Raw genomic sequence first — 8,484 nt, forward strand, 5'->3', positions numbered from 1 at the left:
GCCCATACTTCTTGGGCTAAAAAAGAGACCCCCCCCCCCCACCCAGGAGGGGACCCATCTATACCAGATGCTGTTTTATATTTACAGAAGTACTGCAACAGGCTTAGGCACTAGGGAAGGAGCTTAAATAATTTTGATTCAAATGACGATAAACAGAATCTAAATATCCAGCACCAATGATTCCAAAATAAAGGCAGGTAACATTTCTTGAGTGCTTACTATATGCTTGACACAGTTTCAAGTACTTAATAATCACACAATATTACCCATTTACTATTTCTATAACAACAACAACAACAACAACCCCACCAAAGCTATGAAGTAGGTATCATTACTTATCCCCAATTTACAGATGAGAAAGCTGAGTAATAGCTCGTGTGTACTGGTGCCAAGATTCAAACCTAGCGTGTCTGACTCTAAAGCCCATCTGCTTAACTAAACCTACCTAGAAAGTGTTCTTACAATATATTACTCCAGAACCAATTCCAGTATCTAAGCACCTCACCTGCCATGTAGCACAAACCAGCCTCGTCTATTCCTAGCGGTTCCCAGCCTCCTCTTTATAGAATTTCACATTGTTTGAAAGGCAGCAACTCAAAGCAAAAGGGATCCTGTCTCAGACCTTGGAGGTGAACTGTCATTGATCTGAGCAACACAGAGTAACCTCCTTTCTCTTTGCTGGGGATTGGTAGACATGTGACACCAATCTCGCTTTATAAAAACCGATGAAACGTTGCAGGAGGTGTCTGGAAAGGATTTTGCTCCATGATAAACAGATACACTGAGCTAGTCCACTGCAATTTTTTTCTTTTTGAATGTGTGTAGAGCATGATGCTTGGAGTCTAGACAACCATTTTAGGTTTGTCAGCCTATGGACGAAAAGCCAATATGCTGAGGATAGCAGAGCTGAAAGATTTTTAAAAGCCAGGGTCTCCAATGACAGACTGAGCCAACACATCAAACTTGGACCCCCGTATCTCCAGACTTCTCATCTTGCTACATAGGATAATTACATATCTTTGTTGCTTAAGCCATTGTTAGGCATTATGTCACTTTGTATGCAAACGTATCTGGACTTAACGTTTGTATCCTTTGCCTACCTGTAGACATATGTTGTGTCTCTACATTTTTCACCTTTCTTTATTCTAGTGAATTTATAGCTACTTGACCAGATAAAACCAGTCAGTCGAGAAAGGTAAGGCAACGAATTTGAACACCAGTTTATCAACACTATTCTGGAAAACAAAAATTCAAGACCGTTGTATTATCATGTACCATTCCCCAACTCCAAATCGTGCTCAGATGCACTCACCAGGAGGCTATGACTCAGCAGTAAACAAAATAAAATACATCCCCAGTTTCCTCGTTAGTAAAATAAGCAATCTGAACCAGGCGATCCCTAGGTAGATTCCAGCACTGATATGTCATGCTTCGTGCTCTATCTATCTGTTAAGAAGGGCTGTATTGTAATAATTTCTAGAGATGCCCTATAGCTAATGACCACATCTCTAAACACTGAAAAAAAAATAGTAACAATTTGTTAATAGAGCTCAGTCCTTCCCCTCTGCAGGCCTCAGTTCTTTATCAGTAAAGTGTGGAAAATGAAATCCATGGTCTACAGGGCACTTTCCAGCTCAGACACTTTTGAATCTGGGCAGATTCTTAAATGTGTGCTTTTGCTCCATACAGACTCCTCTTCAGAGCTTCTGCAGCCAGGTACATGGCAGTGTCTGAATCACACATAAGACCTTTCTGGAACCTGTACTTATGGTAAAAGTTAAGTAACCCACTCAAACTGGGAGCTCCTCATCAGCCTGCATCCTCAACGCCTAGTGCTATAGATGCAGTGGCATAGTGGGTCAGTCATGGCTGGTAATCCAAAGATAGCCACAATTTTTTTTAAAAAAACATCTACTATTTGACAGACATTTTAAATAGGCTACCTCAAATCCTCACCACAGTCCTGCTAGGGCAGTATTTTTACATTTATAACCTGAATGAAACTGGGCTGCTTGTAGGCCAGTCTCAGCATGGTGTGACATCCAAACACACACACACACACACACACACACGAAAGCCAAAAACCCCAACAACACTGCAAACTAATGTAGGTCTTCAGAGAAGTCTTAGAAGATGAGGCAAAAAGGCCAGTCCCACTTCAAATATCCAGAAACTCCTTTCTTTACCCATCCTTTTCCTAACATCCTCTCAAGCACCACAAAGACTCGCAATCACTGTCTTCCCCAAACGCCCTCCTGCCTTCTCCCCAATGCGGTTCACCCCCTTGGGATCTATTCTGTCCTGTGCAGAGTTCCAGAAGCCCTTGACTTGCCAAGTCCTCTGTGGGGGGACTGGAGCCACGTTCTTACAGTGCCCTCCTGGGCTGCCAAGCCCCTGCAGGCCCACAGCACTGCGCTCTGTTCACACCAAGTTGCTCTCTTCCAACCAGAAACCTGCTAACCAGCGGCTGCCTCAAAAGCACCCAAAGACCTGGGCAAAAATGCAAATGTCTAATCCCACCCCGGTCCTTCTGATTCAAAATATCTTAGCGTGAGACCCAAGATTCCACATTTTTAACAAGCCTCCCAGGTGAGTGTGAGGCATAGTTGGGATTTGAAGCCCTGCTCTCTACCACAAAGGCTTCAGAACTGAGCCTCAGAGTAGCTCGCGCCAGCAGGAACAGAAACATTCCCTTAAATCCCTTTTCAACGTTTGATCTTCCCTCCAACGTGGTGCTCTTCCACGACGCACCCTGTGGGGTTCAGAGAGGCCTTCGTTGGGCAGTCATGGGTCATGCAAAGCACATGCCCACCAAAGAAACACTGGCTGCAGATCCCTGTGGACCTGGAGAGTGCTCAGGGCCCCACATGCCTTCTCAAAGGGCTTTTGAGGACATGGACATCACGGAGTCCCCACTGGGGCTTCTAGGAACAATTTTTCCCTGAGGTCAGGCAACCGGAGCCTGACCCTGCCTGTCCACCTTTCTGGGGGACCAGTGACAGAGAGAGCAGGTTGTTCTGGTAGTCACTGGGGCAGAGGTCATAAATGGAACCTTCCACAGAACCTCCAGGAGGTGAGCTCTCAATGAGGAAGGAATGGATGAAGCAGGGATTTTAGAAGGAAGGCCTCACCCTTTGGAGCAGGGGCTTTTTCACAGTGTCAAGACTCTAAACTGGGCCTGACAAGGCACCCTGGGGGAGAGGCATCCCTCAGGCAGCAGTAGCCAGGGCTCCCTCCAGCAGCAGGAGGACAGGACAGCCTGGCCAAACCCAAGGGCAAGCCTTTTATCAAGCAAGCACTCACTGCAGTGGGTTCCCTTTCCTGAGTCTTCCTTGAAACCCCGCTTTCTAGAACAGACCTCAGCATCTGGAGGTCCCACACTGGATCCCTCCGGATAATTTAGCTACTGCATAAAAACACCCAGCCTCATTATAAGGTGATCATACCAGAGAGATTCTGAAGAGCCATAAGGGCCACCATGTTTTGCAACGGAGTTGCGCTGAATGAGTAGCAGCAATTTCTGTCACAGACATTTATCAATTATCCATTGCTACCCTGGGCCTGAGGAACATGCAGGCAAGAGTGAATCAACCCTTTGGCAGAGCATCAAGGACCAAAAACCAGAACACATGATCTGACCAGCATAAATGTCCCTGCAAGTCTGTTGGAACAGAAAAGTTGAATATAGAACTACCTTAGAAAAGCCAAGATTTTGCTTGCTTGAAATCGGGCTGGAAAGGTCAGTGGGATCATTGGTTGAAACAGTCAATTAGGTCTGCACACCTGTGGTTAAACCTAATGTAATCAAAACACCAGGTCTGACCCAACATCAAAGGTGGGCAGAACCGTCTGCACAAGGGAATGAGATTTCACCCCTTCTCCACGCAGCTCAGTGCGCAGGGTGACGAATCCAGGTGCTCACCTGTCTGGCTGGCTACGGGGACATGCACACAGCTAACCTGTTTATTACCTCATTCGTGTTCCTCTACCTCTCAGATTGCCAAGACTACCCCCTCCCCATGCCTCTCTAGTGTTCCTGCCTTCAGTCTTGGTTCGGATGCACTGACACTGCCTTTCCTCGCCACTGGTGGTTTGCAGGGTTTTACTTTGGGCAGTGGAATCTTTTTAGAAAAATAAGCCTTCCATGTCACTCCAAGCTTTTAAACATATAAGCAGAGATCTTTGAGTCTCTCCTTCCCCGAGACTCTCTCCAGCCTCAGAAGCAACCTGGAATGTAAGGGACACAGCAGCTTGGCAGGGAAGCACCCGTGGTGCCTCGGAGGCAGGCACTGCAACTTGCCATCCTGTATCCCTTCCCCTTCTTTCTTAGGAACATAATTCTTTTTTTTTTTTTTTAGATTTTATTTATTTATTCATGAGAGACACAGAAAGAGAGAGAGAGAGAGAGAGAGAGAGAGGCAGAGACACAGGCAGAGGGAGAAGCAGGCTCCATGCAGGGAGCCCGGCGTGGGACTTGATCCTGGGTCTCCAGGATCAGACCCTGGGCCAGAGGTGGCACTAAACCGCTGAGCCACCTGGGCTACCCTAGGAACAGAATTCTAATTAGTGGGAATGAAACCAACTAAAAGACCACATTTCCCAGCCCATTGCACGACCAGGTAATGCCAGTCCTGTAACTCAAGTTCAGGCAATTATATATAAATGGAAATATCATGAAAGATTCCTGGGAAGACTCCTTAAAACTGAGAATCATGTCCTTTCTGCCCTTCGGTTCTTCCTCCTTCTCGGTGTCTGTGATATGCGAATGATGGCTGGAGCCCCAGCAGCCATATTGGACTATTAGGTTACTTGGAAGTTGAGACTATGCTTCAGAGACACTGAGGCAGAAAGAAGATAGAGCCTGGTTCTGCATGACTTCATGGTGTCGCCATACCAGCTCTCTGTTGCCCGTCTCTAACTTTTTTTTTTTTTTTATGTGAAAGAGTAAGTCCGACATGTCTAATGCAGTGTTGTTCAGATTTTTCTGTCTGTAGTTACCTTTTTTCCATATGGGTCTCTTCTCATGTACTGTTTGGAAAGGAAAAGTTGTGGAGAACTAGGGTAAGGCAATATTGACATTACGGTGTACACCATTTGGATCGAATTTGTTTATAAAAATTAATAATAATAGCTGGCATTTACTGGGTGTTTACTGTGCCAGGCTGTCTGCTGAGCACTTGTGCATACATTATTTCATTTGCCATTCAGGCCAACCACATGAGGTAGGTAAGATAATGGATAGCTTTCAGATGAAGAAATCGAGACTGAGGGGAGTTCAGGTCTTGCCAAAAGTCGCACAGCTAGTGCGAAGACAACTTAAGCCAAGAATATCTGACTCACGTACACTTTCATGATCTACACTTGAGGTAAGGCAGCTCTGAAATCAGACTGGCTGGGGTACAAGTCCTTGCTCTACCTCTACCCTTCCAGAATGTTGATCTTGTGCAAAATTCTCTTACTTCCCTGAGCCTCAAGCTACCTTCCACAGTGAGGTATGGATTAGTGAACTCACGCACGTGGAGTTTACGGTGCAAAGCTGAGGTGTGGCAGGGGAGCTGGTATCAATCAGAAGACAGAGCTGGGTGAAGGTAGAGGAATCCAATGAGAAGGAATCCACATATTTTCAGAAGAATTTGAAAATAGCGCCTTGGAGACCAGGGACAGAATAGAAAAATGTTCATGGTGTTCACATGCATACCCGTGTGTGAAGCTGAATAAGATACCTCTCCTTATTCTCAGTTTTCTCATCTGTAAAGTGGGAATAACTATTTCTTTTACATGGGGTCCCGGGCAGAAAGAACTGATTAGCGACAAAATGAGACACAGGTTAATAATATTACCGTTCTACTTCACTAACACTTGGCCCTTCTTCATTTTCCCAAATGAAGTAGCCAACTACCCATCTCACTTTCTTATTTTAAATGGATACTAGGATTTCTTTTATATTGTGGAAATTGATACCAACAGTTAGGATTCAGAAATGCTAACCCTAATAAAAGTGCAAGGATCAGCACTGGATGACAGGGAAAAAAAATGGCAAGCCCACAAAAATGGTAGTTTTTAAAGGAAATGCGATAATTTCTAAAATCGTACAAACTCTCAGGAAACTACACCAAAATTTAAAACTTCTGTGTATCACGGGACATGAGCAACAGAGTAAAAAGGCAACCTATGGAATAGAGGAAAGATTTTCATATCATGTCTCTGATGAGAGGTTAATATCTAGAATATATAAAGAACTTCTATAGCTTAACAACACCAACAAAAGTAACCCTATTTGAAAATGGGCATAGGACTTAAATAGACATTTTTCCTAAGATATACAAATGGCCAAAAAGCATATGAAAAGATGCTGAGCATCACTAATCATTAGGGAAATGCCCATCAAAACTACCACATGATGTCCCCTCGTCCTCGGCTGCTATCAAAACAATAGAAACTAGCGAGTGTCTGTGAGTATGTGGAGAAATTGGAACACTTGTGCTCTGTTGGGAATATAAAATGATGTGGCCACTCTGGAAAACAGTGAGGAGATTCCTCAAAAAGTCAACAATAGAATTACCATATGACCCAGTAATTCCACTTCTGGGTATATGCCCAAAGTAATTGAAAAGAGGGTCTTAAAGAGACATTTGCATACCCATATTCATAGTGGCAATATCCACAATAGCTAAAAGGTGAAGAAGCAACTCAAGCATCTTAAAATAGATGAATGGATAAACAAAATGTGTTATATCCATACAATGGAATATCATTCAGCCTTATAAAAGGAAAATAATTGACATGTAGATGAACCCTGTGGACATTACGCTAAATGGAATAAGCCAGTCACGAAAAGATGAATACTGTATGATTCCACTTATAAGATGTATCTAGAGTAGCCAAACTCATAGAAATAGGAACTAGCATGGTGGTTTCTATGGACTGAGGGGGAAGAGGAAATGGAGAGTTGTTTAATGGGTACAGAGTTTCAGTTTTGTAAAATGAAAACGTTCTGGAAAAGTTCTTGAAAAAGCACTGTGTCTATTCTTAACACTACCGAACCATGCACTTAGAAAGGGCAAAGACAGGAAATGTAATGTTATGTGTATTTTCCCCACAATTAAAACAAACAGACCCTGTTAGGAGAGCAGGAATAGGAGGAGGTGAGAGAGAGAGACAATGGAAAAACGAGTAGGTGACGGGAGAACAGCAACTTGACATGGGCGTCAGTGATGCATTTGACAATGACTTCCATAAAAGTAGTGCTCCAACTTCAACTGGCCTCTTTGGGAATGCTCTCATCTACATGGAATGCTGGCAGCATGAAAATACTACGTAATCAGGGGTAAATGGGAACTACATCTGCTTGGGAGCAAAACCCAGGGCAAGTCACGGGCTGGTGTTGGAAACGGCCTGCTTGAACGAACTCATTAACAACCCACAGGTAAATGGGAATCGTTGCTGCTGCTGAAATTTGCGAAGACGCGCTGGCAAAGCCCTGGCCTTGGCCCCAGTGGCATAAAAATCCCTGGGATGGAAAAAGATTTTCCACTAGATCCTTAATTGGATGAAACCAGTGACTTCCTGGGATGAGGACACTCACTCAGTCCTATCTCTTATCTCCACAGCAGAAAGAAATTCTGAAATGTAATCTGGTTCATAAAATCACACTTGATAGAGGTCAGTGAAAGATCAGTGCTTTCCCAGAGCCCAATTCTGCCTTTGTCCTTTACCTCTAGACAGAAGACAAGGAAGCTACACTTTCTGAATGGATAAGAGAAAGGAGAAGGTAAGAGGCAGGGGAGATACAGTATTCCTCCTATGGAGGAAGTTCTGGGCCAGATGCCCACGAAACCTAAACTTATCCAAGGCTCTGACGTGTGGCACAGATTTTGTCACCCTCTTCCCCTGCTTAAAACCGGTCTGCTATTTCCCAGGGCATTTCAGACAAGTCTAACATCTTTGACAAGGCCCTAAATGGTCTGGCCTCCCCATCTAACCTCTTGCATGGTTGCCCTTCTCACCCATGCCATGCTCCTCAACTACTTGGCCTGCCCAGAAGCCATGCTGCATCTTCTGCCAACAACTCCACTATTTTCCTCATCAAATTCACCCCTTTCCTACTCTGAGTCACCACTCCATCCCTGGCCACCATGCTTGGTTAGGGGGTGGACAGAGAAGACTCAAGCTGTGCCAATCTGGTTCCACCCCAGGATTTCAAGAGCAATCACTGCTAAGGAGCAGCTCTCTGAAAAGGTCGGCTGCCAGGAAACTGACTTCAGCCTCTGGCTTTCTTTCTTTGTTTTTTTTTTTTTTAAATATTTATTTAATTATTTGAGAGAGACAGAGAGAGAATGAGTGGGGGAAGAGGCACAGAGAATCTTCAAGCAGACTCTCCACCGAGCCCAGAGCCTGATGCAGGGCTCCGTCTCATAACCCTGAGATCATGACCTGAGCCAAAATCAAGAGTTGGACACTTAACTGACTGAGCTACCCAGACTC

Source organism: Vulpes vulpes, chromosome 5 (genome assembly GCF_048418805.1).
Source record: "Vulpes vulpes isolate BD-2025 chromosome 5, VulVul3, whole genome shotgun sequence".
In the NCBI taxonomy this organism is placed as follows: domain Eukaryota; kingdom Metazoa; phylum Chordata; class Mammalia; order Carnivora; family Canidae; genus Vulpes; species Vulpes vulpes.